Source organism: Pseudopipra pipra, chromosome 1 (assembly GCF_036250125.1).
Source record: "Pseudopipra pipra isolate bDixPip1 chromosome 1, bDixPip1.hap1, whole genome shotgun sequence".
NCBI lineage: Eukaryota > Metazoa > Chordata > Aves > Passeriformes > Pipridae > Pseudopipra > Pseudopipra pipra.
In genome coordinates this window covers 16,709,502-16,722,412 of record NC_087549.1, presented here as the reverse complement: position 1 = coordinate 16,722,412, position 12,911 = coordinate 16,709,502, and the positions used below count along the sequence as shown (strand labels likewise).

The 12,911-nt window shown below is 39.5% G+C and overlaps 1 long non-coding RNA gene across 1 annotated transcript; it reads left to right on the top strand.

The window, feature by feature from the left end:
• Window positions 1–800: 800 nt before the first annotated feature.
• Window positions 801–2,752, top strand: LOC135416156 (uncharacterized). The gene is made up of 3 exons (XR_010431472.1): window positions 801–931; window positions 2,031–2,130; window positions 2,623–2,752. It is a non-coding gene; the product is annotated as an uncharacterized LOC135416156 (long non-coding RNA).
• The last annotated feature ends 10,159 nt before the right edge of the window (window positions 2,753–12,911 follow it).

Below are 12,911 nucleotides of genomic sequence, written 5' to 3'. Positions count from 1 at the left end.
GAAATCAGTCCTGGGGCAAAAAAACCCAAACAAATCAAACCATAAAAACTATATTTTATATGTTTTCAAATTTAAACTTTTTACTGAAATCATAGATTATGATATACATCAGAAGAAGGTTGGGTAGTGTATAAGAGGAATGTTGGCATGCTATCAAATAATTTTTATTTTAAGAGTTATCCACCTTATTCTCTATAATACAAAACATCTTTAAAAGTACTAAAAATATTTTCTATGTAGGTTATTTTTTTTTTTTTTTTGACAGGGAAAAATTATACTTTGAAAGGCAGCAGGGAACTATTGTTGCATGCTTATAATTGCCCTGAGGTTTGATTCCCTTTTAATACATTCTGAAAAGTCAGAATGTGGATCTGTGCTTCAGTAAACTGATCCCATCCAAGTGTATGTCTTGTCAAGGGAGCAGCGAAGGTTCTTTCGCTGCATTCAGTCTTCTGATCACCTTGGAGTCTGCAAACTTTAGGTTTCTTCATTTATAAAGACTTACTGAACAGAAGCCTTAAGCAGACTGCCTATTTGAAAATGACCATAAATAATAATCCAAAGAATAGCTAAAATTATGATAATTGATGAATGGAATTTGTCTTACCAGCTTAAATGTAAAAAACCAGGAACTCTTGTTCACAACAAAATGCCAGCCATTTCCGTACACTGAGAAACTAGAGTCAGAATAGACCTTTTTCTACCAATGTTAACATTAACTGCTCAGTACCATCACAAGCTGGTGCCACGCTACCGAATAGAGGAATGGCTCACACCATTCTTGTTTATGATTGAAGGTAACTGGATACTGCTTGCATGCATTGAGGAGTGCTAAGCAGAAGCACAATGTTTTGCAAGTGAATAGCAGATGGCAAATGCAGTCATTCAAAGGGCTCATATAGAATCACCCCATGCTGCTACAGCTAACTTGGTAAGAAGATAATTATGTGTCCTGATTTTGGCATCTGTTTTCCTCAGCTTTTTCTGTTAGGTCACTCTAATCACAGCATGACCAGGTGTGGGCAATGCCTCAGACATTAAAAAAACCATTTAGTACTTGTTTAGCAAAGCCTTTGAAAATGGAAGACACTTGTCACTAGCCTGGTTGCAGTAGGTGGAGGTCTTTGCTTTCTATAGTATATATCCTGCCAGGGTCCTGGACATGGTTCCCTTGAGATATGGCTCCTGCCGTGTTGCAGCCTGACCCTGCCCAGCCATGGGACTGTCTGATCCTGATCCTCACCTGCACTCTGACACCCTGGCCTGGTTTCAGCCCATCCCCACAGCTCTGCCCAGTGGTCCAAGGGCTCTGTTTGACCCTCATTCCTATCTTACTGGGCCTGATCAGGACGCCAGCACTGGCTTCAGCCTGCCCTATCCCTGATGCCTGGGCTGCAGCTGCCTCCAGCCTGTCCTGCTCCCTGTCTGGGGTGGTAGGACTGACTGTGATATCCCGTCTTGCTGGTATCCAAGGAGACCTCTGAGCAGTCATACCACTCAGTATACTCATTTTTATTTTCAATTCCGTGGTTCTACCTCTCTATTGGCTGACCAACAATCTTTGAAAGGTACGGACTCTATCAAAACACCCTTGCTGGTCACACAAATTAATGACTGTAGTTTTGCTTTCTGTCTTGATCAAGCCATAAAATATAATCCTGTTACCTCTGTACAGGATCCCACAATAAAACATTACTGAAAATGGTCTCATGATGAAAGAATGTTTAAGAATCCATTTGTCTGCTAATTTGTTCTAATGACTAATACCCTCTTGCATGGAAAATGTATTCTTTATTTCTCGCTTAAATTTGACTGGTTTAGTTCAGCTCTCCAATCTATGGCAGATACTTTTCTCATGTACTGCAATGCATTTGGCATCCATTTGATCTCTCTCATGATCAGTGACTGGATATCATTTAATAAAAGCAAAATTGCATGTAGCAAGTACATTTCTCACATGAGACAGTTCTAAACCATTTAACTACTTCACATTAACAAAGAACAAATATTTTTGTCACAAATCACTTTAGGTATGGTGAACGAAGAAGAAGAAGACAGCCATTTATAGATCAGGAAGCAAATAAAACACACAGCCAAGCTGAGTCCAGTCTGATGCAAAGCATAACAAAGGTGACAAAGACTCTTACTATGCCTACTGAGATTATGTTTCACCACACAGACTGGCAAAATCCATAGATGTTGATTTCTGAGCAAAAAGAAATCTGGTAAACAGAATAGTGGGAGCAGTGAATCTTATTCTCAGTTCTTTTTTAAGAAGTACGTCTCTCTCATGCTATAAACAATTCTGTCCCCATTAATCCTGCTTCCAACATAGCAATTTATGTATATCTGTTTTTTCAGAAATTAAGAACATTTCTTTTTCAAAATAAGGACATAAAAAATCCCCTGATCTGCTTTTGAAAATCTAATTTATTTTAATATGCTTGTTTTGTGGGAATAAATATGGTGTGAATGATCATGTGGAATTAAACAAGCAAAAAGTACCAGAAAATTCCAGGCAAAACTGTCTGAATATTCTGATTTTATTATTTATGCTTTAGAAAATCTAAAAATAAAATAAAAATTAAAATTTAATCTGTAGTATTTTCCTTTATTTTTCAGGACAGGCAAGAGACAAAATATAGCACTGTTTAAAAACAGATATTTAGAATTAAACAAAATGGTAGAAATAGAAAGGCATTTATTAATGAAGAGCAAGACTATCTGTGAGTACCAGGCTAATGAGTGCTAAGTCACAGCTGTATAAGAAAAAATACAGTTTTTAGAAAGCAGTAATTCTACAATTTCAGTCACTTTTTTTTTTTTTTTAACGTTCTGCAAGCTTCCAAAAACAACAGCCTGGAGGAACATGTTTCACATTTTTCTGATGACCTAGTAAAAGTTGGATTTGTTTGGGTTTTTTTCACTGTCGTATAGCCCATCCTGATATGTAGGAAATTTTAAATCTGAAAAGCAAGAGTAGAATTTTTCAAGAAGCAGTGAGAAGCTTGGAACTGAAACTCAGAACAAACTGTTTATTTCTTGTGCCCAGAGACAGTATTATGTTACAATTGTGGTTATATCTGGATTTTATAAGGAGTATGAGATAACAAACAAAACACCACATCATATAATGCTGAGACATAGGATGTACATTAATGCCTAGAAACACAGAAGTATCATACACATGAAGCTCTTGTACAACTCCTTATTTCACAGAAATGGTTTTTTTATGGGTTTTGTGGGGGCTCCAATCTCTTCAGACATAATTACATTTTATTTTCTGACTCTTCAACATAGGAAAAAGCCAATCACACAAACAAAAAACCCAACCCAAACCACAACATGTAATTAATTCTAAATGATGCAATGTGACAACGAAATTACATTGCTGATGCCTATAAATTCTATGGTTACATCTGAGCATCTTCTGGATGGTAATGTGTCTTTGTTCATCATATAATTTAAATAGCATGTGACATCTTTACACTTTGCCAAAGATGCCCATTCTCTCATTTCTCATTGAAACACACACACATCTTAGAGGTGCCTTACAGGCTTATTCCCTGTGTAGAAAGAAATCAGCAGTTCTTTTGGACATATTTTTATTCCTTATTTAATTCTGTGCTAAATATCTGTAGTTTCTAAGTCATACTGAAAGTACTGCACCAGACCCTCATAGAGAAAAGGCTTCTGCCTTGTACATTACAGCAGAGAAGCACGAACTGAAATTTTCAGGGTACATGACTAAGCCTTTTGTGCTGGTGGTCAAAGACAGAAGACATTCTAAGAAATTTTTAGATTCCTTTGGAAAGAAGCAAATGAAAATCATTTTGCATAAATGTGGCAAACCAACACTTCAGAAAATAATTTTAAGTACTATTATTTAAATAAGAATGTTAAAAATATTCTTAAGTTAAATATACCATATACAAAACTGTGGCAGGGTAGATAATTCATTAATGGTAAAAAAGGACAGCAACAGTGTTAGCAGGAACTCTTTTGATTTGAAAGTGCAGCCCAGGCAGTACCGAAAATAACTGCAAGTATCATCAGGATAAAGATTGTTTACACATTTGGAAAAAGGCATCTCAACTGTATTAGAACTGATTTACTGAGCTTTTGAAGATCCAAGAACCAGTCTGTGCTCAACTCTGTTCTGCCTCCTGAAATTTTAATTGTGCCAACTGTGTTATGGTTAAATATTCTGATGCTGATTATTGATTATGACATAAAGGACATTCCAAATTTGGGAATGAATTTATAAAGCAGTGCCATGGAAAGAGACCTGGGGGGTCATGGTTCCTGGCAAGTTGAATATGAGTCAGCAGTGCCCTGGCAGCCAGAAGGGCCAACCACATCCTGGGGGACATCAGGCAAAGACTTGCCAGCCAGTTGGGGGTAGTGATTGTCCTGCTGTGCTCTTCACTGGTTAGGCCTCACCTTGAATATTGTGATAGTTTTGGACACCACAGTATAAAAATATATTAAACTCTTTTAAAAAGTCTATTAAACTTTGTTGCCCCAAAGGAGAGCAACAAAGATGGTGAAGGGCCTTGAAGGGAAGCTGTATGAGGAGTGGCTTTTTTCTAACCAGTGACAGGATCCAAGGGAACAGCCTGAAGTTGTGTCAGGGGAGACTTAGGTTGGATATTAGAAAAAGGCTCTTCACCCAGAACGTGGTTGGATACTGGAACAGGCTCCCCAGGACAGTGGTCAGAACACCAAACCTGACAGAGTTTAAGAAACATTTGGACAATCCTCTCAGGCACATGGCTTGACTCTTGGGGATAATCCTCTGCAAGGTCAGGAGTTAGACCCGATGATCCTTGTGGGTCCCCGCCAACTTGGCAAATTCTGTGATTCTGTGAAACTATCTACAAGCTGTAATTCATTAGCTGAGTGAAAATGTCCATTGAAAATGTATACATTGGACTTCTTTCATAGTTTTTAAAAGCTATAGGGTTTTTTTAAAAAACAAGTACAAATTTAATCCAGGCTAATTTAATCCTTCAGGCTAACTGAAGGAGCCATGTCACAATTAGCTGTTGTTTCTGTGCTGTTGCTGTACGCTCTGAGTCACACTGACGTGACTGGATTTTGAGCTTTACTCTTTCAAAACTGTCTCAGTTTTATCCATTGCCTTTGTCTCTGTGTCTCAGTTTGAGACAATTTGGAGGGGCAGAGACCTTGAACAGAAGTCTCCTCCCTTGGATTCAATACCCCTGCTTTCTCCAATACAGAGAGAGAGAGACCAAATATGCCTGGATGTGAGTGAAAAAAATAACTCTTTACTAAGAAGAATGCTAATAACAATACTGATGAAACTGGGTTAAACCAGCCGATGAGGAGAAATTTCCCAAGCCCCGCCCACCAGACCAAATTCAGATGGCAGCTGGCCTCCCACACCTGGAAAAAACACGTGGCCACAGGACAGAGACAAAATGGCCTCCCTTCCACCCTAACCCTCCCCCACACCTGGAAAACCTGACAGGAATGGTTGGAGAGTTAGCACTGGCAGGAAAAGGCAGAAAGCTGGGGTTCAATACTGGCAGACACTTTTGTGGCACTGAAATGGGGCTGCAGCACTGGTACAGGCTGGTACAGAGGAGGGCTGTGGACCCCCCCAAGTGACCAGAAGGACCCGCAAGATACACCTTGGATCCAGCGACAAGACTTGGTAGTTGCAATTTCGGTGTTCGTTGGTTAAAGTGGTGCTTGTAGTCCTGTTGATGTTGTGGTCACAGTCTGGATCTGTAGAGTATTTTCTCTTGCTGCCATATTACTGCTGGGGAAATTGGCTTCAACTGATAAAAGTTTCTCCCTTTGTCTGCAACAAGCAGCTATCCCCAAACAACAGAAACCCTCTTGCTTCTCGAAAGTATCCCGCTACAACTACACCAGAAAATGTAAGAGCCCAGGTTTGAGCCACGAGCTCAGTGAAGGGTTTTTACTTTAAAAACATACAAGAATGTGAAAGTCCCCCACTGGATCTATTGAAAGGCCCTTAAGTTCTTTTATACCTAGAGGGAATGCGTGGGAGAACGCATGGGAGAAGACTCTGCACGTGTTTCTCAGGAGGTCAAATAAAACACTTTTACTGGTGAACTTTAGAAAATAAGGGAACTTGGAAAAAGTGTAAAGGGCAACATTCAACCAAAATAAAGCATTTCACAAAGCAATGACCTAGCACGTATTAACCCATACAACTTAGCAAGACCCAACCCATGCAAATTTAAGTTACCCAAATTTCAAGAAAGGGGATGAGGAAAAGAAGTAAAGGAAGAGAGATAAAAAGAGACAATTGTAGCTACCACCCTAGGTCCAGCATAGATCCAGCTACATAGAGTCCAGGAAATGGCAGTGACCACACAACGGCCACGTGGTGCTGCTTTTATCTACTCCGGCCCCCTGTGGCCAACCCCCCCAGGGGGGGCTTCCAGTGTGCCACCCATTCTGGGGCTGGGTTAGGGGCTCCAGGGGAGAGTGATCCTGGTGCGCCTGTGACTGACAGCTGCTCCAGGGCTGCCTAAGGAGCAGGGCCCGGGTATGAAACAGGGCACTAAACTATCTTTGTTGAATTCAACTTGTCTCTTCCCCACCATGCACACACTTGAGTTGGTTTCAGCCAATAATTAATATAATAATGGAGTGTCTCATCCATATTGAGTAAGTTTGTCTTCCAGAGACTGCAGCAAGAACCGAAGGATATTCATTCCAGAAATGTAGAAAAATCCTCAAAAAAATGAGTGGAGAATGAATTTTAATATTGAATTGTCCAGGAACATAAACTCAGAAATACTTCCTAGGGTAGTCTGTAATTAATCTGTAGTCCATAAAATCTGGTTAAGACAAAAAGGTTATATATCTTAAGATAATCAGACTTCATCCAGTGATTAACAAAATTTTCAGAAAAGATTAGTCTTCATCTTTTTTTATTATTATTTATTTATTTTAAGTTTCAGTTTTTAAATACCTTGGAAAAAACTTTTACTTGAACTTCAAGACCTTGTCTTCATTTTATGCTTATTGAAGTTATAACATTAGCAAGACTAATGTGCTGACTCCTGAGATCTTACATCATAAGATTTTAATGGCAGCTTGGTGTATAAATCCTACTGCCAAACATAGTAAATCATAGTTATATCCTAATCAGCCATGGTGAAGGACAGTTCTTGTCCATGCTTAATTCAGATTTCTTCTTTCAATATTTTCAGACTGAGACTCATTATGTTATAATTGAGTGTTATGCTTATACTGTTTCAGGGAAAAACACTTCAGCAAAGTATCTCAATTAACCAATGATTTTTGTCAGTTAAAAGAAAAATAAAACGAAATGGAACGGAAGGCAAGCAGAATCCACCATGGAATACACGGTATGTCACCTTTCCAGTATTTTAAAGGAAAGTGCTCAGGGAACAACCTTCCCTTATTACGATAAGGAAAGTTCTGTTCTTGATGATATGGAGTATTTGTCATATCATTTTTTGCAGAGAGTGAAAGCACATGGCACTGAGAGAAACAAAATTTTTGTCAGTCATCCAATGTTTTTAGTCTTACCCCATTGTTCAATGCAGTACTGTTATAGCAGTTTCAGATTAGTATCTGTGCTAGTGCTCCAAAATCTCTTAGACCTGTTTTAGCCAAACACTGATTTTTGTTTATTTGGTATTGCCAGATCCCCAACTGATGCTCACTTCCATTAGCTTAACCTCTTAGTATTGAATCTTCCCAAACCCAAGAGTCAAAGCATACCTTGTGATATGATTTCAAAAGAATTTACCAGGCATGAAAGAGCCCCACTATGTGTACAAGTTTTGGATCCCTCCATTGTTTTCTCTCTGGTACTCTATTTTCTACCTTCTCTCAAGTCTTGGAGTTCTAGCAAAACTTCCTCTTCCTGAGAGACTGGAGTTCATTAGAAAAGTTATTGATGGATTGGAAAATGGATTGGTGAGAGGAAGGGGACCTGTCAGCAAGTTTAGGGTCAGGAGAACATATATTTTCCAGCATAATTTGTTTCATTTGTCTACCTTAAGTGGAAACTGGAATTTCAATATTCCATTTTATACAATGGAAAACCAAAGCCAGTGAAATTATGAGAGAAATTGCTTAAATCTTATTTTCTTAATTTTTATCACCATTGTAGGAATCCAATTTCTGACTCCTTGGTGTCTCTGAGTATCTTATCTTACAGGGTGAAAGTGCTTCTTGGGATTTGAGAAGGTTGTTGATTTTTCTTGTGTTTAGTTAGTTTTAGTTTTTCTTTTTTTGTGTGTGTATGCCCCTGTACACCCCTATACACACACAGAGGGACATATTACTTTTTTCCTATCCAATTTTTAACCTTCTTGATGCTCTTTCTGTTGGCGTATTTTTGGGTTTTTTTCTCTGAGATAATCAGTGATTTTCAATTACAGACTGTTTACTCCCTCTTTCCAGATCATTATTCTGTGAAGCACAACAGTAGCTATTATTGATCACTACATTCTTGATTGTTATTTCCCTTCCCTTCGTTAGTGTCTGATTCTTCACCAGACCAAATAAACAATTGTTTGCAGTATTCAGAAGGGTTTTTTCTCACATATCTTCTAGTGTTATCGTAAATATTATTAAAATTTAAACATATTACCCATATGCAATCTCTTATGCTGCTTCTTTTAAAACCTGGGGGGAAAGAGTTGGATTTCTAAAAAAAACATTTGCTGTAAATTTACACAGCATGTCCCTGCTGTTTTAACACTCAAGCATTCTTTTCCCTCCTAATACTTTGTTTTACTAGAGTCAGAATGTATGCAACGATGGGCTGGAAACTGAGCTCTTCATGAGTTCCTGACACCTCAAGTTTCATTTTCTATTGTAGTGAAAGTTAAGTACCACGTTTCTTTATTTCATGCCAAGAGTTTTCTCAAGAGCTCCAGTGCTTTCTTATGAACATGGCTTGTTACTTGGTTTCCTCTTTGTAGCTAGGCACTTTATTCGTGTAAATACTTGTGAACTCTTTTTTGCAACTTTTATTCTAGTTCTTTATAGTACTTATAGATAAATTTTCATTCTTATTTATGTTTACTTTTTCATTTTCAATATTATTAAACGATATTAAAAGGAGTTTTTAGGAAAAAACAAGTAAGTGTGAATATAATAGTGAAATTATATAAAAGTATATAGAACAGAGGACCTCTCGAGTTGGAAGGGACCTTTAAGGATCATTTAGTCCAACATTTTTCAGAGTAAATTGTTACAAATATTTCCCCCCACCTTTGATATTGTTTCCTGTGTATCCCCCCGAACTATTTTCAATGATACTGTTTGTTAATTTCTTTTTGTCTTTTCCTTGTTTTCTGTTCATGACTTTAACAAGAAATGTGCAGCAAATGTGGCATTCTGCATAATAATATTTAATGAAGATTTGTGTCCCTTGTAAACCCATACTAATTACTTCTTTTCCTTTGTGTTTTCTTTTATGTTCTTTTTCTAATGTTAATTTTGTTCTGCTGCATCCTTTGTGCCTCTGGCACCCTAATTTAATTTTTCTTTTGACCTGTAGCCTTCCATTGATGAATGTTAACACTTTCTGTTATCATACATTCTTTAGTAAATGCCTGTGTTTCTGGCAGAATTCCCTGTGAAAGTTAGTGTCATGATTTTCAACTTGGATTCAAATATTTCTGAAATTGCTTATTTGCTTCCAGAATTATGACATGAACTGAATCCTCTTGTGAATCAGTCATAAGACAAGGCTTTGACTTCGTTAAGAAGAGCAATAAGGCGGGTGCTGCTGATCTCCTCTCTCTGGTGACCAGCAATAGGACATGAGGAAATGGGATGAAGCTGCATCAGGGCAAGTTCAGACTGAACATTACAAAAAGGTTCTTCACTGAGAGGGTAGTTAGTTACTAGAACAGGGTCCCCAGCAAAGTGGTCACAGCACTACACTTGACAGAGTTCCAGGAACATCTTGATGCACTTAGTCATATGGTTTAGTTTTAGGAAGTCCTGCCAGGAGCAGGTGATTGACCTTGATGGTCCTTATGGGTCCCTTCCAACTTGAGAATTTCTATGGTTCTATGATAACTGCTTCAAATCCTCCTTAGACCAGACAGAAGACTATAGGAGATGTGCATACATGCAACTGTGAACTACATTTGTTACGTAATGACTTAAAATTCAAATCCTGGGTATGTTAATTTCCTTAAATCTAATATCTAGTAATAAGCAAAAAAACAAAAATGTTTTGGTAAATATAAGATTATGCCTTTACTACTTCTTTTTTTCCCTAATTTTTTATTTTTCTTTTTTTTTTTCTCTTTCCTTCCTGTAACAGGGAAGGGACTAAACCAAGGGAAAAACACAGGTTTGAGAGATTCTGGAACGTGAATAAACCAAACACCGTTGCTAGTTGGCAAAAATAATAGCTATTTATTAGGAAAAGGTGGCAAACAAGGAAAAAGGGAGAAAACAAAACAGGCGCCTGGGGGAAAAGGATTGGGGCAGAGGAAAAAGTGCATAAAAGACCCTAGGAAGAAGGTTTTCCCCCCCCATACTCACCCAGGTGTCACCTGTAAACAAGTCTTACCCATCCTAACCAATAATGAAGTCTCTCTGCAGCAGCTGCAGGTTCATGGGGGGTGGCAGGCTCCCACTTCAAGCAGGCGTCCCCGCTGAAAGCAACTTGGTCCATCGTGAAGAGCCGGCAACCCCCCAAGAAGCATCTCTGCTTTTTATAAAGTTTTTTGAGAGCACCTGCCCCGGAGAGGTGTGGCCAGCACCGCCCTGTCAGGGCTCTGAATCCCACCCCCTTGGTTATGTAAGTGCACCCCTCCTGCGCGTGCGTGAGCACTTTGGAAAGTCCCCCACGCAGGCGCAGTGAATTAAGGGGGGTCTTTCCAATTGAGGCTGTGGGTTTACTTCCTCACCTTCCTCATCACTTTGTCCTCCAACTGCCCCTGACGAGCAATTGACCAATCACAACAGACCAATTAAAACAGTTTACACAGAAGCTCTCCCTCCAAGGCCAAGTTCACTGCTTTATCAGAAGACTTGGCAGGAGAAAACATAAACTAACTGCAGGTGGCTAGGGCCAAACACAGACCAAAAAATAACATCCCAACTTCATCCCGATACACTTCCTTAAATTTTAAATTTATCGACAGCTGTGTTAGCTGTGTCCCCACCCTGTAACTTTAGTTTTAGGCCAGCATAACTCCAAGAGTATATAGCAATGTAGTACTGGAATTGTGGTAGTCTGGCTAGCCAGAAGTTTGAATGCAGTGAAGGTGATCTGGATGTAGAAGTGAACTGCAAACAGCTAAGAAAATAGGAAGCATTTAATTTTTAAAAGGTTGTTGTGGTGGACTTGACCTTGTCTGGACACCAATTGTCCACAAGACTGCTCAATCACGTTCTCTCCTCATCTGGACAGGAGAATTAAAATGCAATGAAAGGCTCATGGGTCAAGATAAGGACAGGGAGAGATCATTCACCAATTACCATCATGGGCAAAACAGACTCGAGGCAATTAAATTAATATATTAACAATCAAATTGGAGTAGGGTAATGAAAAATAAAAAGAAATCATAAAACATCTTCCCCACATCTCTCCCTTCTTCCTGGGATCAACTTCACTCTCAATTTGCTCTATCTCCTCCCCCACAGCAGCTCACGAGGACAGGAAATGTAAGTGGTTGTCAGTTCCTCACATGTTGTTTCTGCTGCTCCTTCCGAGAAGGAGGGCTCCTCACATTCTCTCCCTGCTCCAGTGTGGGGTCCCTCCCATGGGAGACAGTTCTCCATGAATTTCTCCAGTGTGAGTCCTTCCTATGTACTGCAGTTCTTCATGAAGTGCTGATGTGCAGCTCTTCAGGAATAGACTGCTCTAACATGCATTCCTTCCACAGGGTCACAAATCCTGCCAGCAAACCTACTCTAGCATGGACTCCTCTCTCTATGGGTCCACAAGTCCTGCCAGTACTCTGCTCCAGCACAGGCTTCCCATGCATTCACAGCCATGTTTGGGTGCATCCACCAGCTTTGGCGAGGGCTCCTCCAGGGTGTACCTCTGCTCCACTGTGTACTTCCATGGGCTGGTGGGCACAGCTGCCTCCCCATCATCTTCACCACAGGCTGTAGGGGAGTCTCTGCTCCTGTACCTGTAGCACTTTCTACCCCTCCTTCCACATTGACCTTTGTGTCTGCGGAGCTGCTTCCCTCACATAATCCCACTCCTCTCTCCAGCTGCATTTGCTGTTGCACATGTTTTTTTCCCCTTCTTAAATAAGTCATCCCAGAGGCTCTACCACCATCGCTGATGGGCTCATCATTGGCAAGTGGAGAGCCCATCTCAGTCATCTGGCATTGGCCCTGTCAGACTCAGGGGAAGCTTCCAGAAGCTTCTCACAGAAGCCACTCCTACATCCGTCCCACTACCAAAAACTTACCATGAAAACCAGATACAGCCATATACACAGGCCTGTGCCTTTCATCATACCGAAAATTAAAGTCAGATTTTTCTCTATTCTTCCTGGGCTGAAATGACAGCTTACCATTGTGTTATTCTACTTACCTGAGGAATGAAAAGCAGAAGGATGAGAATCTCATGCAAAAAATAAAGAAAATATAAAGTAGGTTGAAACAGAGCATAAGGGTTTCAGAGAGGTGTAGCAAGGAATAACGACAGAAATACAAACAAAGAAATGTAGCTATGCCTGTAGCTATGCTTGAGAATATAAAACATCCAAAACATTCATTGGTGAGTGAAGGAGTAAATGGCCTACCAGAATCTGATATTTTTTTCCTCATCACTGATTTATACTCTTATTGAAGCTGTTAGCCTTGTCATTAAGGGAATGAATTTTGTAACTAAATATGTACGCTAGGTAAAGAAAACTATTTTAATTCACATTAAATAATTC